Genomic DNA, 18,836 nt, shown 5'->3' with positions numbered 1-18,836 from the left:
TATCAAATGTCAAAGACAAAGAGAGAATCCTGAAAGCAGCAAGAGAAAAGCAATCCATCACATACAAAGGAAGCTTAATCTCTCAGCAGAAACCATGAAGGCAAGAAGGAAGTGGTGTGATATATTTAAGATACTGAAAGAGAAAAACTGCCAACCAAGAATCCTATATCCAGCAAAGCTGTCCTTCAAATATGAGGGAGAGCTCAAAATATTTCCTGACAAACCGACAATGAGAGACTTTGTGAACAAGACACCCGCCCTACAGGAAATACTAAAGGGAGCACTACAGCATGATAGGAGAAGTCAGGAGCGCATGGTTTGGAACACAATTTTGGGAGATGGTAGCACAGCAATGTAAGTACACTGAACAAAGATAACTATGAATATGGTTGAAAGAGGAAGGTTGGGAGCATGTGAGACACCAGAATAAAGGAGGAAAGATTAAGACTGGGACTGTGCAATTTGGTGAAATCTAGAGTGTTCAACAATTGTGATAAAATGTACAACTATGTTCTTTTATGAGGGAGAACAAGCAAATGTCAACCTTGCAAGGTGTTAAAAATGGGGAGGCATTGGGGGAGGGATGCAATCAACATAAACTAGAGACTGTAACTAACAGAATCATTGTATTATGCTTCCTTTAATGTAACAAAGGCGATATACCAAGGTAAATGCAGATAAGAGGGGGGAATAGGGGAGGCATGTTAGACACTTGACATTGGTGGTATTGTCTGACTCTTTACTTTGATTTAAGGTTATTTTTCCTTTTGCTGTTTCCTAGCTGTCTTTTTTTTTCCTCTTTCTTTTGCCTCTCTACCTTCTTTGACTCTCCCTCCTGCCTTGTGGAAGAAATGTAGATGCCCTTATATAGACAGTGATGAAGTGGTGAACACATAAATATGTGACCATACAGAGGACCATCGAGTGTTTACTTAGGGTGGAATGTATGGTGTGTGAACAGAACCATCTTAAAAAAAAAAAAAAATAGGTTGATGACAAAACCTCGAGGGCAATAAATATACTGAGTGAAATGAGCCAGACCCACAAGTACAAATATTGCAGGGTCTCACTGATAGGAACTAATTATAATATGTAAACTCAGAGACATGAAATATAAGGTACCAAGATATAGCATGAGGCTTAAAAATGGGGAGCAGTTGCTTAGTATGGGCAGAATGTTCAACTAGGATGAACTTAAGTGTTTGGAAATGAACAGAAGTGTCAGTAGCAAGATGTGAGAATAACTAACAGTGCTGAATGGTGCATGAATGAGGTGGAAAAGGGAAGCACTGAGTCATGTATGTCACCAGAAGGAAAGTTGGGGGTCACAAGATGGGAATGTATAAAATTGAATCCTATGGTGGGCAATGTTCACGATTAACTGTACAAATGTTAAAAAATCTCTTCCATGAACCAGGACAAATATATGACACTACAACTGGAAGTTAATAATAGAGGGGCATATAGGGAAGAAATGTATACCTATTGTACACTATATACTACAGTTAGTAGTATTTCAACGTTCTTTCATAAACAGTAACAAATGTACTATACCAACACTACGAGTCAACAATTGAGGGGGGTTGGTTAGGGATATGGGAGGATTCGAGTTTCCTTTTCTTTTTTTTTTCTTCTTTTTTTTCTTTTTTATCATCTTTCACTTTATTTCTTGTCTGAAGTAATGAAAAGTTTCTGAAAATTGAACAAAAATTAAGTGTGGTGATGGATCCACAGCTGTATGAGGGTACCAGGGGCAACTGATTGTACACTTTGGATATTTGGATAATTGTATGGTATCTGAACAAGCCAATAAAAATTAAAAAGAAAGAAAAAAAAACCACACACACACAAACCTTAAGTATCCGAACTAATATTTTAGCACCTGCAAGTCCCATTACCGTATCTCATATAGATTTTTCATTACAGTCACCCTTTTGGGAAAGGTGTTATCACAGATGAAAAATCAGGTGGAAGAAATTTTTATCCTAGTGGGATAACTATTATTTGGCTTGGTAAGAAAGAATATGAACATATGCAAAATAGATGTCTGCAGGGACATACTTAAGAGTATATTTTCAGGATATGCATATAAGTATACCTTGGAGCCTTTTAAATAGGCTTAATAATTATTTTTTTTCTCTGTTTTGTTTTGGTTTGCTTTGCTTTTTAATCTATACACTATGGATCATATTAATATCTGAGAAGCCTCGTCAAAAGCTAACCCGAATTGACTGAGAACATCTTGGTAAATCAAGCTGAAAAAATGTTCCATAATTTTCTTCCCTAATTAACAGGTTTAGGTTAATGGTTTCAGAAGCAGTATTTAACATTTATGTCACACCACCACTAAATTAAAATCAAGTCCAAATGCATCTAACCACATTCCTAGACCTGAGTTGTCACTATACAGGAAAGATTAAGATTTATGTGCTTGTTTATGAGTCTTTCTTGGGGTTATAGTATGACTATGTGTGTACACTTTATTCACTTTTGACATTCCTCACACAATTTATGTGAGTGGAGAAGGATCAGAGGGTGGTTCATAGGAGGATTGATTATATTGAATTGGCTCTCATAATATGGCTTTCAAATATTTTTAGATAAATTACCTGCTGACATCCTTTGTTTACATTTGGATCCATGTCCAGTGATTGCATGTTTCAGCATTATTGAGTGCAATTGCTGCACTGGACACTTTGTAGAGCACTGGAGGACTCTTTATCTAAAAGCTTGATCACTCTTCAAGTACACAAATACTCCTCTCTCCAGCTATCAAAAGCAAACCTCATTATCTGTCCCTGTCTCCATATTGTTAAGCCATGATGATCTTTCTCTTCTCTGAATCCCTTTATTATTTATTGTCTTAACCATTTATTTGATATTCTTATTTTTATTGCTTTCAGTTGCAGTCTTATCAACCTAGACTGTAAGTTATTCAAAAATAAGAACTGATTAATTATATTTTTCATACCATCCATATTGCTAACTTCTGTGCTATGCTCATAGTATGCACACAGTTTAAGGATCTAGGTAAACCAACAAATGAAAAAGCTAATAGGATGGCTGTGGAAATTGTTGAAATGCCTTTTCTCAGAGTTTTTTAATATAAAAACTATTTAAATTGGGGCTAAATTATAATCAGAGACAGGATTTGAGGACCATTCCTGACAAATACAAATTTTTGAAACATTAAAATCTCATGCCAGGGCAAATTAGAGTCTACATGGGATCTTAGAGACCATCTGGTCAAAAGCTTTCATGCTGATAAAGAAACTAAGAACCATAGATATTGGAGACTTACTTGTCCAAGGTTACTTAGCTGGTTGGGAGGAGAGCCATGACCCAGCAGGCATTTCTCTGATGTGCTTTCCATGCCTCACAGAGAGCCCAGTATTTTGAAGGTTTTGAAGACAATGAAGACAACTGATTTGTGTTGCCTGTGGGTTGTAGGCAACACATTATAGACAACACATTCTCTCCCTCAGACACCATTCTGTAATGTCAATACACTTAAAGTTGAATTTTTGACCTGTTGTTATTCTAATGGTTAACTCTTTCTATGGCCACTTTTTGGAAATGGAAATTTTATGTAAGTTTAGGCCTCACTCTTCATGAACCAGAAAAATTTACTGTTATTCTCAGGGTGCACAATTTCCGCTAGAAGCTTCAGAAGTGTCATAGTATATTCAGTATACTTTGAAAAGAGACATTGACAAATTGAAGTGCATCCAAAAGAAGGTGACCAGAATAGTAAAGTGTCTAGAAACATGTCATGTGAGGAATGCAGCTGTCATTTTGCGTTCAAAAATGTGGTGCTACTGAGTCTGAAAGATGCTCCATATCCCTGCAGGGAAATGGTAACTTCCTTCAATTATTTGAAGAGCTGCCACGGGAAACTGGGATTCTATATATTCTGAATAGCTCTGGAGGGCAAAACTTTGACCAATGGATGACAAGGACAAGGAGACTGGCATCCACTCTATAAATGTATTTATCCAACAGTTGGCGCTGTTGTTTCTGCTTTATTGGTGGTGCCAATGGAGTGGCATTGTGGGCCCCTTTGTCAACAAAAGGGGTGGTGATAGACTGGATGACCTCAGAATCACTTGTAACATGCTAGATTGTGCACTTATTTGAGTCACTAAGCTATACTCAAATGGTTGACAGCTGTATTTCACTGAGCAATTCTTAGGTTTGTGGTGTAGAGCACTTTAGAACCCTATGATATTAGAACCAACCACTTAAACTAGAACCCCTTAATTATGGGGTTGTAGTATTAATGTGTCCAGAAAGTAAGGGAAAGCTTAGCATGTTAACTTAAGATGCTTAGATGCTTTCTCTTCCTTCTTACAAAACTGACCAGAATTCAAAGCTTTTCCTGCAGCTATTAAAAAAATACGGTCATTTAGAATGCAGCCTGTACAGATCTACATTAAGGAAATACAATGTATTCACAATAACCCCATCACCCACCCTCACCCACCCTCAATCTTTTTAGGTTAACAGTGGAGATGCAGAGTGACTTACATGAAACAAGTGTAATTTAATATACTATGGTTTTGGAAGTGTTGTTAAAAATGAATCAAACTGTCACATGTACCTGAGGTTTTAAAATAAAATCAGTCATGTTTCAGCATATTGTGAAATAATGTTCTCAGAGAGACAGCATATATAATATAAATATTCCTCTACCTCTCACCTTGATTAGAATAGAATATATATAACAGAGGCAATTTGAGGCCTGTGACTAAAAATTCCATTCTAGTAGTTTGCTTTTTTATCTTTTTTTTTTTTCACTAAAGCAGCAGTCAAAGCTCACATTTAGGTTTAATAGAGATTTCATTGAGCACACAAGTTCCATGATGGAAGTCATTTTATTAGACCCTGCACTCAATACAAAACATCAGTTGCAGAGGGTCACACCGCATCTTTCTACCTGTCACACCAATATCTTGCTGAGTGTCGTCTGCAGTGTTTCAGGTTCTTTATTTAAACTGGAACTAGTTTAGTTTGATCCAAGAGCTATTTCCAAAATGCCTGCAGTATACAGAAAAGCACTCTATCAACAGACAGCCCATTGCTTTGGAGATAGGAGTATTAGAAAGATTCTCTGAGGTGATAGAGATTTAGACAAATGATAATACGTTTAAGGATAAACCATCTTAATTCTAAGAAAAGTTGTTTTATATTAAATGAATCTACCTGTCCTAAACTTGTATAGCTAAAATGGGATTTTGATGCTTCGTAAATTTTAGGTTTTGAAATGCAAAGCCAGTATTTGAGGCTGGCTAATTCTTCTTACATAATATGCCTGTAATTTTGGTGGGTACCACTAGGTAATTGATTTATCTTGGAACAGAGCAGCATGGGCTAGGTAGACAATCTTTCTTAAATTATGTTTAACTGTATTTCATAACATTTTATGGGCTGGCACCCTCAGTACAATACTTCATTATCTTTTCAGAAAAAAAAAATGGGGAAGAATCCCCTTTTCTCCCTTATGACACCTAGCAGACTGAGACATTGAGCCAGCCAAAATGGCTACATGAATCAAGATATGACTGATCCAGTAAGAGTTTATAAATGATCAAGAGAAATAGTTGTTACACAAGTAATTTTTAAAGTGGCATAAAAAATGCCATAATTAGAGTGCAATAAACACTACTACAGAGAAAGGAGAGGACATTTCTAGCTAAAGGTAATAGAAGGATTTCACATTTGATCTGGACCTTGGAAGGTGATGAACATTTGGAAATAAAGAGACTGAGAAGGAAATCCTTCTTATCAGAAATCCAAGTCTATACTTAGAGAAAGGAAAATAGTTAAAATATTCAAAAAAAGTGGCTAATCATGCAAGTTGGGAGGAAAGTAAGGTTTAGGGAATATGGGTTGCAAAGGTAGACGATCAAAGCTTGCTCTCTACAGTTTATTAGCTTAACTAAAGATTTAGAGTGGTCACGACATCTCTGAGATTCAACTGTCTCATTAAATCATGGGTATTAATAATAATTATTCCAGAGTTATTCTGAGATTGAAATAACTCATATTTGGGAAGATATTTATAGCGTGCAATGCGTTTTGCTTCTTGCATTTACACATGGGAAATGAGTCTGAAAAGGTGGATTAAAGACAGTTGAATTCTTTGACCCCCAGGATAAGGTGTTATCAATGTATTCTATAGGGATTGGGGAGCCTTAGGAAGGTTTTTTAAGAGTATAGATGAGATTCTAGCTTTGATTTAGAAAATTTAATCTGGTAAAATGGGGTTCGAGCTTGGTGTAGGAAAAGGAGGCTGAACTGATATAGATTCAGGTGACCCTGTTAAGAATCTGTTGCAGAAAAAAAAAAAAAAAAAAGCTGAAAAAGAGCCCAGACTTCAATTAGTGATATGAATGAAGCAGGTCTGTTTAAGACTAGGGCAAGCCAGGCCAAAGGGTAAAGGTTGAAACTGATTGTGTTTTAAAACTTCAACTTTCATATGAGACCAAGGGAATAGATATCTATTTGGTACAGGATCTAAATTTTCTAAATGGTACAACTCTACAGTCGATTTGTTCAAACACCACAATTGCATGGAACTTTGAATAGGAAGTGAGAGACGGCAGGTTAGTATAGGCTGGAGTGAAATAGTGACACATCCTAGAGTAATTTGGGCAGATAATAAAAAATATATTTACAGCCTCCCCCTCCCCAGCCCCAAGGATCTGGGGGAAGGTGCGGATGTGTTGGACATCCTCACCTGGACTGGTGTTGATGGTGTCACAAACATTGGGACTGGCGGTATGATGTGCTGAGCCCTCGAGCATGGGACTTGCCTTTATGAAGCTCATTACCACAAAGGAGAGTCTAAAGTTGTATGTAATGGTGCCTAAGAGTCTCCCCCTGAGTACCTCTTTGTTGTTCAGATGTGGCCCTCTCTCTCTCTAACTGGGCCATCTTGACAGGTGAACTCACTGCCCTCCCCCCTACGTGGGACCCGACTCCCAGGGGTGTAAATCTCCCTGGCAACGCAGAGTATGACTCCCAGGGATGAATGTGGACCCGGCATCGTGGGACTGAGAGTATCTTCTTGACCAAAAGGGGGATGCAAAATGAGACGAAATAGTTTCAGTGGCTGAGAGATTCCAAATGGAGTCGAGAGGTCACTCTGGTGGACATTCTTATGCACTATATAGATAACACCTCTTAGGCTTTAATGTATTGGAATAGCTAGAAGTAAATACCTGAAACTACCAAACTCCAACCCAGCAGTCTGGACTCCTGAAGACAATTATATAATAATGTAGATTACAAGGGGTGACAGTGTGATTGTGAAGACCTTGTGGATCACACCCCCTTTATCTAGTGTATGGATGAGTGGAGGAATGGGGATAAAAACTAAAGGACAAATGGGGTGGGATGGGGGGATGATTTGGGTGTTCTTTTTTCACTTTTATTTGTTATTCTTGTTCTGGTTCTTTCTGATGTAAGGAAAATGTTCAGAGATAGATTGTGGTGATGAACGCCTAACTATGTTATCATACTGTGGACAGTGGATTGTATATCATGGATGATTGTATGGTGTGTGAATGTATTTCAATAAAACTGAATAAAAAAAAAAAGAATCTGTTGCAGGATAGAAGCAAGAGGTAGTAGGAGCCATAGAAAAAGAGATGTACCTATCTCCTTTGGTTCTTCCAGAAAGTCCACCAAACCTCTTGCAAATTGTGGATTATATTAGGACATCAATCCCTTAAAGTAAGAACATTGGTTAGAAAGTGTTAGGAAGAGATAGAACAGGAAAGAGTCTGAAGTCTAAGAAGCCAGTTAGGAGGTGGTCCATCATCCCAAAAGACATTAACCCAGGGGTAATAGAATTCTTAGATTCTACCTTCTATCTGTGGTTTTCCCCTCAGTGCTGAAACTGTTTCTTCACACTTTGGTTACGATTTATTTTTCTCTTTGTTCCTACCTCTAGTTTTCCCAAACTATTGTCATTTTTTCCCCCACCCTTATGTCTTGCACCATTAATTCACTGAATATTTTCCTATCTGCTTTGAAACTAATAAACTTTTCTGAAAAATTGATTTTCAAACATAATTAAGTTAAGAAGATTCCTTATAGGGCCACTTAAGTGTTTTCTTACAAAGTTATTGAAGATGGCACTAGAAGATCCAGGTAATGAAAATGATAGCGCAGCTCTCAGAAGTAATGAAGAGAATGAAAACCAATCAGTTCTTGTTAATCTTCTTTCACAAAGGAGGTATCAGGCAAAGACTTATATCTTTCCTGTGTTGTTAAAGTTCTTGATTTGATATTTGTCTAAGTGAAACCATTATAAACCTACACTTATTTTAATAACACATCTTTGAAAATGTAAATGAACCTCACATGAAATCATAGCAATACATGATCTATCAAACTAGATAATAGTAATTTATTATGAGGTTGAAATTCTGTTCAAGAACAACTCCTATTAAGTTTTTTCCAAAATGTAATGGTCATAGTTCCTCAAATTCCCTGTAACTATGTCCATATTGACACTAGTGTTCAATGCAATGTTAATATAGAAATATACATAAAGTGCTAACCCTATACATATAAATATATACATATGTATATACATACATATATATATGGTATGTTTCTAATAGTTAAAACATGCTTCAGTAATGCTGTTCATAATGAGAGAGATCTACTGACCAAACTTCTGAATCAAAGATCTGCAGTTTGATTAATGTGCCTATAAGTTTCCATGTAACTCATATATACTTCAAGTTTGAGAAGCAATCCTTGAAAAAAAAAATAAATCAATTTAGCAGAATTGTTTCAGATGGAAAAAAATGCTGCTTGTTAAACTAGCAGAGCCTTTATATGTCTTTTTGTGTGTGATTGAAACCAATGTCTATGTCCTAGAATAATAAACTAATAGTAATAATAATAATAGTGATAATAATAATGGTAATGATATAATACTATTACCTCATTGTACAAGCTTACTTCAGTGCTGTTTGGTAGTTACTGGTTTCTCTGTTGCCTGTAGTGCTTCAGAGTTACAGAGAGGATACAAATGATTTGAAAGTCCCTAAGTATTTGACCCTAGCCTCTGTATACTCAGAGGAATTCATGTCCGAATCCATATCTAATAGTTTATGCATTTCAGATATTGCCCACTGAATGACTGAGAGTGTTATAGATGAGACACTTTTAGAAAACAATGTAAACTAATGCATATAACCACTGTTTTTATATTGTCTTGTTAAGAAAAAACATAAATAAAGAAAATCTACAAGGCTTTTAATATGCTATTTTTTCCTAATGGTAATTTTTGACAGCTCCATCGAACATGCATGAAGCAGTATGAAAAAAAATCATTTTGGGTATGGCTTTCTATGATTTTACATATATATTTTTATTGTGATTGTTCACATACCATACGATTATCCAAAGATCCAAAGTGTACAGTTGCCCCCAGTACCATTATACAGCTGTGCATCCATCACCAAAATTAATTTTTGTTCAATTTTTAGAACATTTTCATTACTCCAGAAAAGAAATAAAGACAACCAGCCCCCCCTTCAATGTTGATTTGTAGTATTGATATAGTACATTTGTTACTGTTTATGAAAGAACGTTAAAATACTACTAACTGTAGTATATAGTTTGCAATAGGTATAGATTTTTTCCCTATATGCCCCTCTATTATTAACTTCTAGTTGTAGTGTCATACATTTGTTCTGGTTCATGAAAGAGATTTCTAATATTTGTGCAGTTAATCTCAGACATTGCCCACCATAAGGTTTACTGTTTTATACATTCCCATCTTTTAACCTCCTTCTGGTGACATACATGACTCTGAGCTTCCCCTTTCCACCACATTTATGCACCATTCAGCACTGTTAGTTATTCTCACAACATGCTACTGTCACCTCTGTTCATTTCCAAACATTCAAGTTCATCCTAGTTGAACATTCTGCTCATAATAAGCAATCACTCCCCATTCTTTAGCCTCGTTCTATATCTTGGTAACTTATATTTCATGTCTATGAGTTTACATATTATAATTAGTTCCTATCAGTGAGATCCTGCAATATTTGTCCTTATGTGTCTGGCTTATTTCACTCAGTATATTGCCCTCAAGATTTCATCATCAACCCAATTTTTTTTCTTTTTTGAGATGGTTTTGTTCACATGCCATACATTCCATCCTAAGTAAACAATCAATGGTTCCCTGTATAGTCACATATTTATGTGTTTACCACCCTCACTACTATCTATATGAGGACATCTACATTTCTTCCACAAAGCAGGAGGAAGAGTCACAGAAGGTAGAGAGGCAAAAGAAAAAGAGAGAAAAAAAAGAAAACATGATCACTAGGAAGCAGAAACAGGAAAGATAACCTTAGATCAAACTAGAATAAAGAGTCAGACAACATCACCAATGACAAGAGTCTCACACCCCTCCCCTATGACCCCCTCCCATCTGCATTTACCTTGGTATATTGCCTTTGTTACATTAAAGGAAGCTAATACAATGATTCTGTTAATTATAGTCTCTAGTTTACATTGATTGTATTTTCTCCCAGTACCTCCCTATTTTTAACACCTTGGAAGTTTGACAATCATTTGTTCTCCCTCATGAAAGAACATATTCATACATTTTATCACAATTGTTGAACACTCTTAGTTTCACTGAGTTATACAGTCCCAGTGTTTATCTTTCCTCTTTTCTTCTGGTGTCCCATATGCTCCTCACCTTCCTCTTTCAACTATATTCACAGTTATCTTTGTTCAGTGTACTTACATTGCTGTCCTACCATCACCCAAAATTGTGTTCCAAACCTCTCTCACTCCTATCTTTTCCTATCAGTCTGCAGTGCTCCCTTTAGTATTTCCTATAGAGCAGGTGTCTTGTTCACAAATTCTCTCATTGTCTGTTTGTCAGAGAATATTTTGAACTCTCCCTCATATTTGAAGGGCAGTGTTGCCGGATATAGGATTCTTGGTTGGTGGTTTTTCTCTTTCATTGTCTTAAATATATCACACCACTTCCTTCTTGCCTCCATGGTTTCTGCTGAGAAATCCACACATAGTCTTATTAAGCTTCCTCTGTATGTGATGGGTCGCTTTTCTCTTGCTGCTTTCAGGATTCTCTCTTTGTCTTTGACATTTGATAATCTGATTATTAAGCGTCTTGGCGTAGGTCTATTCGTATCTCTTCTGTTTGGAGTACGCTGCGCTTCTTGGATCTGTAATTTTATGTCTTTCATAAGAGATGGGAAACTTTCATTGATTATTTCCTCTATTATTGCTTCTGCCCCTTTTCCCTTCTCTTCTCCTTATGGGACACCAATGATACATACATTCCTATATTTCATTTTGTCCTTAAGTTCCTGGAGATGTTGTTCATATTTTTCCATTCTTTTCTCTATCTGTTCTTTTGTGTGTAGGCTTTCAGGTGCCTTGTTCTCTAGTTCCTTAGTGTTTTCTTCTGCCTCTTGAGAGCTGCTGTTGTATGTTTCCATTGTGTCTTTCAACTCTTGTGTTGTGCCTTTCATTTCCATAGATTCTGCCAGTTGTTTTTTCAAACTTTCGATTTCTGCCTTATGTATGCCCACTGTTTTCTTTATAGCCTTTATCTCTTTTGCCATGTCTTCTTTAAACTTTTTGAATTGATTTAGCATTAGTTGTTTAAATTCCTGTATTTCAGTTGAAGTGAAAGTTTGTCCCTTTGACTGGGCCATAGCTTCATTTTTCTTAGTGTAGGTTGTAGTTTTCTGTTGTCTAGGCATCTGACCTCCTTGGCAACCACAATCAGGTTTTCCCAGACGAGAACAGGCTCAGGTCCCAGAAGGAGGAAATATTCAGTATCTAGTTTCCCTGATGGTGTGTCTTAGAGGAATGACAGACCCTGTGCTTTTCTGCCCAGCAGGTGGTGCCTGTCAGCCTGTAGCTCCAGACTGGTGTAAGGAGGTGTGGCCTGTGGCTGTTTCCCCCCAGGCTCTGGGGTCTGGTTCTGAATGGAAGGTGGGTAGTAGAGCTGGGCCTCACCTCTTTCCTCTTGGGAAGATATACTCCCTAGAGAGAGGTTGTTTGCATATAAATAGATTCTTGGTTTCTCTGACTCTGCTATCTCCACCCTTGTCTGGGTCAGAGTGCTGCGACTTTAAAATGGCTGAGGCTTTCTCTACTGCAAAGCGCTGCAAGCCAAAAACAGTTGAGGCTTTCTCCACTGAGCCACCCAGGTTGAGAGAGAAAGGGACAGAAAGCCCCCTTTCAGGGTCAGTCTACGGCCCCCAGATTCATCCATCTGCCAGAAATAGCACCCAATCCTTTGGGCTCCCCATCCCGAGACAGATATGTCCCCTGACTCTCCAAGGTCAGTCATCACCAACAGCCTCTGCTTGTTGGGGATTTGCAGTTTGTATTGAGTGGTTAACATTAAAACCCCAGTTGGAGCTGTGCTGAGGTATATTTACTTGTCCAGAGAGTGCTGCTCTCTAGCACCAAGAGGCTTCCATGAGGGAGGGGCTCTTGGCTCAGGTCCACAGTTTTTACTTACAGATTTTATGCTGTGATCTCGGGCATTTCTCCCAATTCAGGTTGGTGTGTGATGAGTGGACAGTCATGTTTGTCTCCCCGCAGTTATTCCAGGTTATTTCCTAGCTGGTCCTGTTGTTTATTAGTTGTTCGAGAGGGACTAACTAGCTTCCACTCCTCTCTATGCTGCCATCTTAGCTCATCCAGCTTTCTATGATATTTTAAATGGAAGGTTCTCTTGTCTTTCTTTTTGAGAATGAATAAAAATGAGGAATAATTAGAACTTACTTTAACAGCTATCCATATATTAATTAAGCAGAAGGTTTTTAAATCCTACTGTGTTGACTTTCTGTACACATGGTGCTAACATTCCAGTGAGGAAGAGAGATTACAGACAAATAAATAAATTAAAAATATGATTCCAGGGTTTGGAATGGAGGGGGTCACTTGGGTATCAGAAAAAATGTTTTTGAGAAAATGACTTTAGAACTGAGATCTGAAGGATGAAAAGGAGCCAGTAGCTGAGTATTACAGACCTAATTTCCTGAAGAGCAAATTTGTTAGGTGCTGAAACCCATGGTTTATTAAGGGAAGAGTTTCCTGGAGCCCAATAAAACAGGAGAGAATTGAATAAGATAATGTTTGAGAGGTAGACTGCAGCCAGCTCCTGTTGGAGTTTATAGGCCTGACATGGTGATAAGATGACTACACTTTATACGAAGTACAATAGAAAGCCATTCAAGAATTTTAAGCAGGGAAGTATGATGATGAGTTATGTTACAAAATACCAGCCCTGGCTAGAGTGTGAGAAATAGACTGTAGAAAGGAAAAGTGGGATCTAAGAATAAGTAGAAGGCTCTTGCTATAGTCTAGATGATAGGCAGTGATGGCTTTAACTGGGAGTGAGAGGAGAGAGATGTATGGATTCATGCTATATTTAGGGGGTAGAAACAATACAGAAAAGGAAGATCTCAAGAAAGATACTCATGTTTCTGGCTTTAGTGCTAAGCAGACAGATCAGTTTCTTTCCTGAGAAACAGGGGAAGACCTAGAGAGGTACATGGAAATAATTGAGAGTTCCATTATTGGGTTAAGTTTGAAAGGTGGTGGAATACCTTGGAGATTAAGGGAATGGGGCTCTGGAAAAGATCCAGATCCTACTCTGTTGCTTGCCTGAAGCAGATCATGAATACTTTACTTAATCAATCTGTACCTCAGTTTTTCTCATCTTTGAAAACAGGAGTGATAGTAACACCCGCCTTATCAGGTTGTTCTAAATATTAAGTCAGCTAGCGTCTATAAAATGCTAAGAACCATCCTGATCTATTGTAAGCAATACATAATAATTGTAGTAGTATAGTAGCAACACATAAAAATAGTAGTTATTGCTACTATTTTTTGTCATGCAGTGGCAATATCATGTAGGACATTTGATATATAAACATGAGGTTTGAAGGAAAGTGATTGATACTTTATTTTACGAAAGCATTTCACCTCTTGAAAGAAGTATTTCAAGTCAATGAAAGCTATGCTAGAATGGCTTCTTCTGAGTTTATCTCCCTCTCTCTCTCATTTATCCTTTTCTCTTTTTGTGGCTTGGGGATGTGGGTTGGGGAGGAATTAGGAGGCTAGGTAAGGAAGGGAAATAGTGATCAGAAAAAAAGAACACATCGTTTCCTTTTCCAACTTTGCAATTACCTCAAAGTGGTTTCCAACTTTTATTCAGTAGCATTTAAATTTTCCTGAATAAATAGGTCATGGGTATCTTTTGGTAATAGATTTTCAGACTCATCCAATAATTATCAAGAACAGAAGTGACAGAGATTAGGCTATGGCTTGCATGCTGCCTGCTCTGTCAATTTTTTACCCTTTGAAATGTCAGGTTTGTTGACTCAGCAAGAGGACTTTCTCCTTCAGGTCTGTCTTCTCCTCTGCAAAAAGATACGTTTTATCAAAATACCAACTTGCTTTATGTAGTTGAAACATAGATATTCAAATGTATAAGTGGATTTGAACATGAGATTCATTCATTCATTCATTCATTTAATGGAGAAGAACATAGCATAATGAATGCCTAGGTGATACTTTGCCATGTTCTGAGAATTCCAAGATGACTAAAACAATATACTTGCCTTCAAGACCCAGAAGCACAAACATGTGAAACGGATTAATCCCTATTGTGCTACTTTAAAAGCTTCATAAATAATAGGGCAGGGAGTAGGGGGCAGGATAAGGGGTATGGGATGTTTTGCATTTTGTTCCCGTTTGCTAATGCTACCATTTGCAAGGTACCAGAAATGGATTGGCTTTTATAAAGGGGGTTTATTTGGTTACACAGTTACAGTCTTAAGGCCATAAAGTGTGTAAGGTAAGACATCAACAAAGGGTATCTTCACTGGAGAAAGGCCATTGACATCTGGAAAACCTCTGTTAGCTGGGAAGGCACGTGGCTCATGTCTGCTTGCTCCCAGGTTGCGTTTCAAAATGCTGTTCTCCCAAATGTTTCTCTTGAGGCGTTTTATACTCTCTTAGCTGCAGCTCCTCTTCAAAATGTCACTTTCAGTTGCTGTCTGGGGTCCCTCTGTTGGTAAGCCCTTTTTTTAGGACTCCAGTGAACTAATCAAGACCCACCCTGAATGGGCAGGGCCACATTTCCATGGAAACATTCTATCAAGAGGTCACACCCTAATCAAAGGTGTCACTCACAGTTGGGTGGGTCACATCTCCTTGGAAACACTCAGTCGGAAGGTTCCAATGTAATCAACACTAATACAACTGCCCCCACAAGTTTGCATTAAAGAATATGGCTTTTTCTGGGGGGTATAATATATACAAACCAGCACAGTTGTTCTTTTTTATTATTTTTGTTGTTGTTGTTTTTACTTTTTGGGGGAAGTAATGAAAATGTTCTAAAATTGAAGAAAATTGTGGTGATGAATGCACAACTATATGATGATACTGTGAGCCATTGATTATATACTTTGGATGGACTATTTGGTGTGTGAGTATATCTCAAAAAATTACATTGAAAAAAGCTTCATCAAGCAGGGGCTATGTAAATGTGAATTATTATTGCTGTGGTCATTCATATATATGGAGATTTTCTTCTAAGATGCAAGTGTCATTTTTTTTTTTTTTTTTTTTTTTTTGACAGCCTTGTGACAGGCTTCTCTGAGGAGGTGTGGAGTGGAACATCGAAGTAGTCCCCACCAGCATGAGGAGCCCAACACTTCAAACTGGTAAGGGGAAAAAGGTGCCCAAGGGTCTCTTTTTCTATGGGTTGTTAAATCGTTTGATACTATTTCTAATGCAAAAATAAAAATCCTCCTGGTTAGTAAATAAAAATGGAACTGCTTCTAAAATATAGCCTGTAAAATGTATTCTCATTACTTGTCTTGTGGTCACAGAATGTATCACAGCAGTTGAGTTCCTTCATGTCCATCCCTTGAGTTCCAACATGACTCCCAGTTACCTGTGCATTTCCACTAGTTTTAATAAACATGTCTTGTAGAAGTCCATGTGGATGACCAAATTTCAAATAGTGTTGCTAAAATGCTATAAAGGAATGGAAAGTTAAGATAATGCCAACAATTGGCTGTTAATTTCTAATTCCTTCACAGCTAAAAAGAAATATATATATATATAAAATCATTGCTCATGGGAAGCAGTTGAGTTCCACTTCTTTTTATAGTATAATCTCTGATAAAAGGGCTAAAAGCCAAATAAAACACAGAGGTAAGAGAAACAATTAAGGACAAACTGTATGCTTGTCCATAGCATTATAGTCTTTGTGTCATGTTTATATTTATGGAGTCATTTCTCTGTTTATTCATGTCATTTTCATATGTTTATTTTAACATTGCTGTTTTTAAAAAGAGATATAAAGTGGCTCACAAAAGAAGATAAAATAAGGCAAAGTAAATTAAAGGACAAACAGGTATATGTTGAAAGAAGAGTGAGGAAAAAGTTGATATAAAATAGATTGCAAAATTATACCAGCAGACACCTGGAAGTCCTGTCCATCTTCTAAGTTTGAACCGAACTTTTGTTCTGGGCTTTTTAGCTTCCAATGAATAGCATAAATATTAATCAGAAACATGAGATGTAATAATTATTGCTGGTTCAAAATCATAGTGAGTTTTATCTTTTGGCTTCCTTCATAAGACTGACTCCATAAAATATGTTGGACAATGTCCTCAGTCATATTCTGGTATTTTCAGTGTTGACCAAGGGGGTTTTTAACAATTTGTAATTACTTAAAGTCATTCTTCAGAGGCATTGAAATAATGTACTCCAAGTAGATAAGTTTATTCTGTTTATACTTTGTGATATATACAAGAATGGACGGTCTACAGACATTTCTGGCGGTTCTCCATATATGTTGTTTCTGGAAAATGAACTTGGGATAAATATATTCAGTGTTACTGTTTTAAAAATACTTGTGAATGTCAGCAATTCTATGGGACCTCTTATGGAGTCATATTTTAATAGTCAACCATGACACATTTCTATGAAAATTAAATTGTCTGAATAGATGTCCACTCAAACTTCACATAGACAGAAACTGAGGAATCACCTTTCAGTAGGGGCAACATAAAACTTCAGATGGAGTTCCAGTGTACAAATGAAAGAGTAATTGGGATCTCAGAGCTCTGCTGTGGTTTCCTTTTGCTTGGGCTTCCTTCTAAGGATGGGTGATAAATTCTTTTTGTGCATTTATCATTATGGGGATGGGGTGAAAGGTAAGGGGTAATTATGTAGTTAGAAAAATAAAATTTAATATAAGGGTTTTTTAGAAATCCAGTTACAATATTCAACTTCTTTGGAAATTGTCCATAGTAAAAAGGAGAGTTAGAAATTTTATTTTTTCTCAAAAAAGGATATGGTTCAGAAAGGTTGAGATCAATACTTTATTCCACAGCTTACTACTACAATACATTGTAAGCAGATGCAATCTCATACCTTCTTAAGCCATAAAAAAAGAAATAAAAACAAATATCTGTAAATATCAATAAAACATTTTTCCTTGATCAATAAAATAAATTAGAATTGTGCCCTAAATAGATCATAGAGCTACATGGGTTGACCAACTGGGCAGAATTAACTCCCAGCCAACGTTACCTCATCCTCATAATTATTCAGCACCTTGGTTTTGGCACATCCAGAGCAGATATCATCAGATATTATAATCAGAAAGACTCCTAGAAGACCTTAGGGAGGTGGTATTTTCTGGGAAAAGTCACTGACTTTGTTATAGACAGACATAAATTTAAAGTAGCTGTATGACTTTGTGAAAATTGCTTAATTCTTTGAGTCTTACTTTCCTTATTGGAAAAATGGAGATTATAATTGTTATACTATTAGGCTCTTCTAAGAATTAAGTAAGAAATTGCATATGAAAAATCCAGTGGATTCCTTGGCATGGAGAATGAGCTTAAAGGTATAAAACTAGCATTTACTGAATTGTTTCCATGTGCAAAGTACTAAATACTGGATACTTTACTACTTTATTTTATTTAATCTTCTCAATATCTTTAAAGTTAGAAACTATCATTACCATCATTTTACAGATCAAGAAACTATGCTATTGAAAGATTATGTGACTTGCCTTTAGATCACACACATTCACCTGAGACCATTTTTTGAGGGCAGTTCTGTCTGATAACAGAATTTCTGTTCGTTTATTCATTAAGTCAACAAACATTTATTGGGTATCTAATATATGCCAGGCTTCTTTTAACTGAGATGTCATGCTACTTCCCAATTATTTATTAGCTTAGAAAAGGGTGAATTTATATTTATGTAAGGCCTTATATTTTAAAATAATTTACAAATATGTAATTTTATTTTGTTTTCACACATTCTGTAAGGAAGACAGGGTAGGGATCATTATTCATATTATATTTTTAAAGGTAGGGAAATGAGGTCCTGAGAGATAAATGGCTCACTGTACATCCTATAGTTCAGTGTTTCTCAGACTATCTGTAGTGAAGACTCAGTTGTTTGCTTTTCAAAAATATATTACAGACTGATTTTTTTGTAAAATTAATTGCTAGAGAAATGAAATGATAAAAAATACCAGATGCACAGGAGTTCACATTTTTATTATTATTTGTTATTATTGTGCAGATGTAAAATCACTCAACCAAATTGTTATTAAACTAGTTAAATGCTTTCTCTTCATTTTCCCCATGGTATGGATGAATAACTGAGTGCAGACTGACACTGGCCTGGTAGACCAGGCAGGAAACCACATGGTAACCGTACAGCTAATATGGGGGAAATCTAACACTGTATCCTAGGCCTGCCATCCTCTA

General features: G+C 36.7%; 1 protein-coding gene across 7 annotated transcripts in view; it reads left to right on the top strand.

Moving 5' to 3' along the window:
- LINGO2 (leucine rich repeat and Ig domain containing 2) overlaps positions 1-18,836 on the top strand; it is a 1,372,285-nt gene that overhangs the window by 782,480 nt on the left and 570,969 nt on the right. For all 7 annotated transcript variants that reach the window (XM_037797548.1, XM_037797547.1, XM_037797541.1 and 4 more), the window contains one exon: positions 15,674-15,758. The gene's annotated coding sequence lies outside the window, so the exon portion shown is untranslated. The remainder of the gene's footprint in view (positions 1-15,673; positions 15,759-18,836) is intronic.

This window comes from Choloepus didactylus, chromosome 10 (assembly GCF_015220235.1).
Source record: "Choloepus didactylus isolate mChoDid1 chromosome 10, mChoDid1.pri, whole genome shotgun sequence".
Taxonomy (NCBI): Eukaryota; Metazoa; Chordata; class Mammalia; order Pilosa; family Megalonychidae; genus Choloepus; species Choloepus didactylus.
Note: the sequence above shows the minus strand (reverse complement) of the source record. Positions and strands in the feature narration are given on the sequence as shown.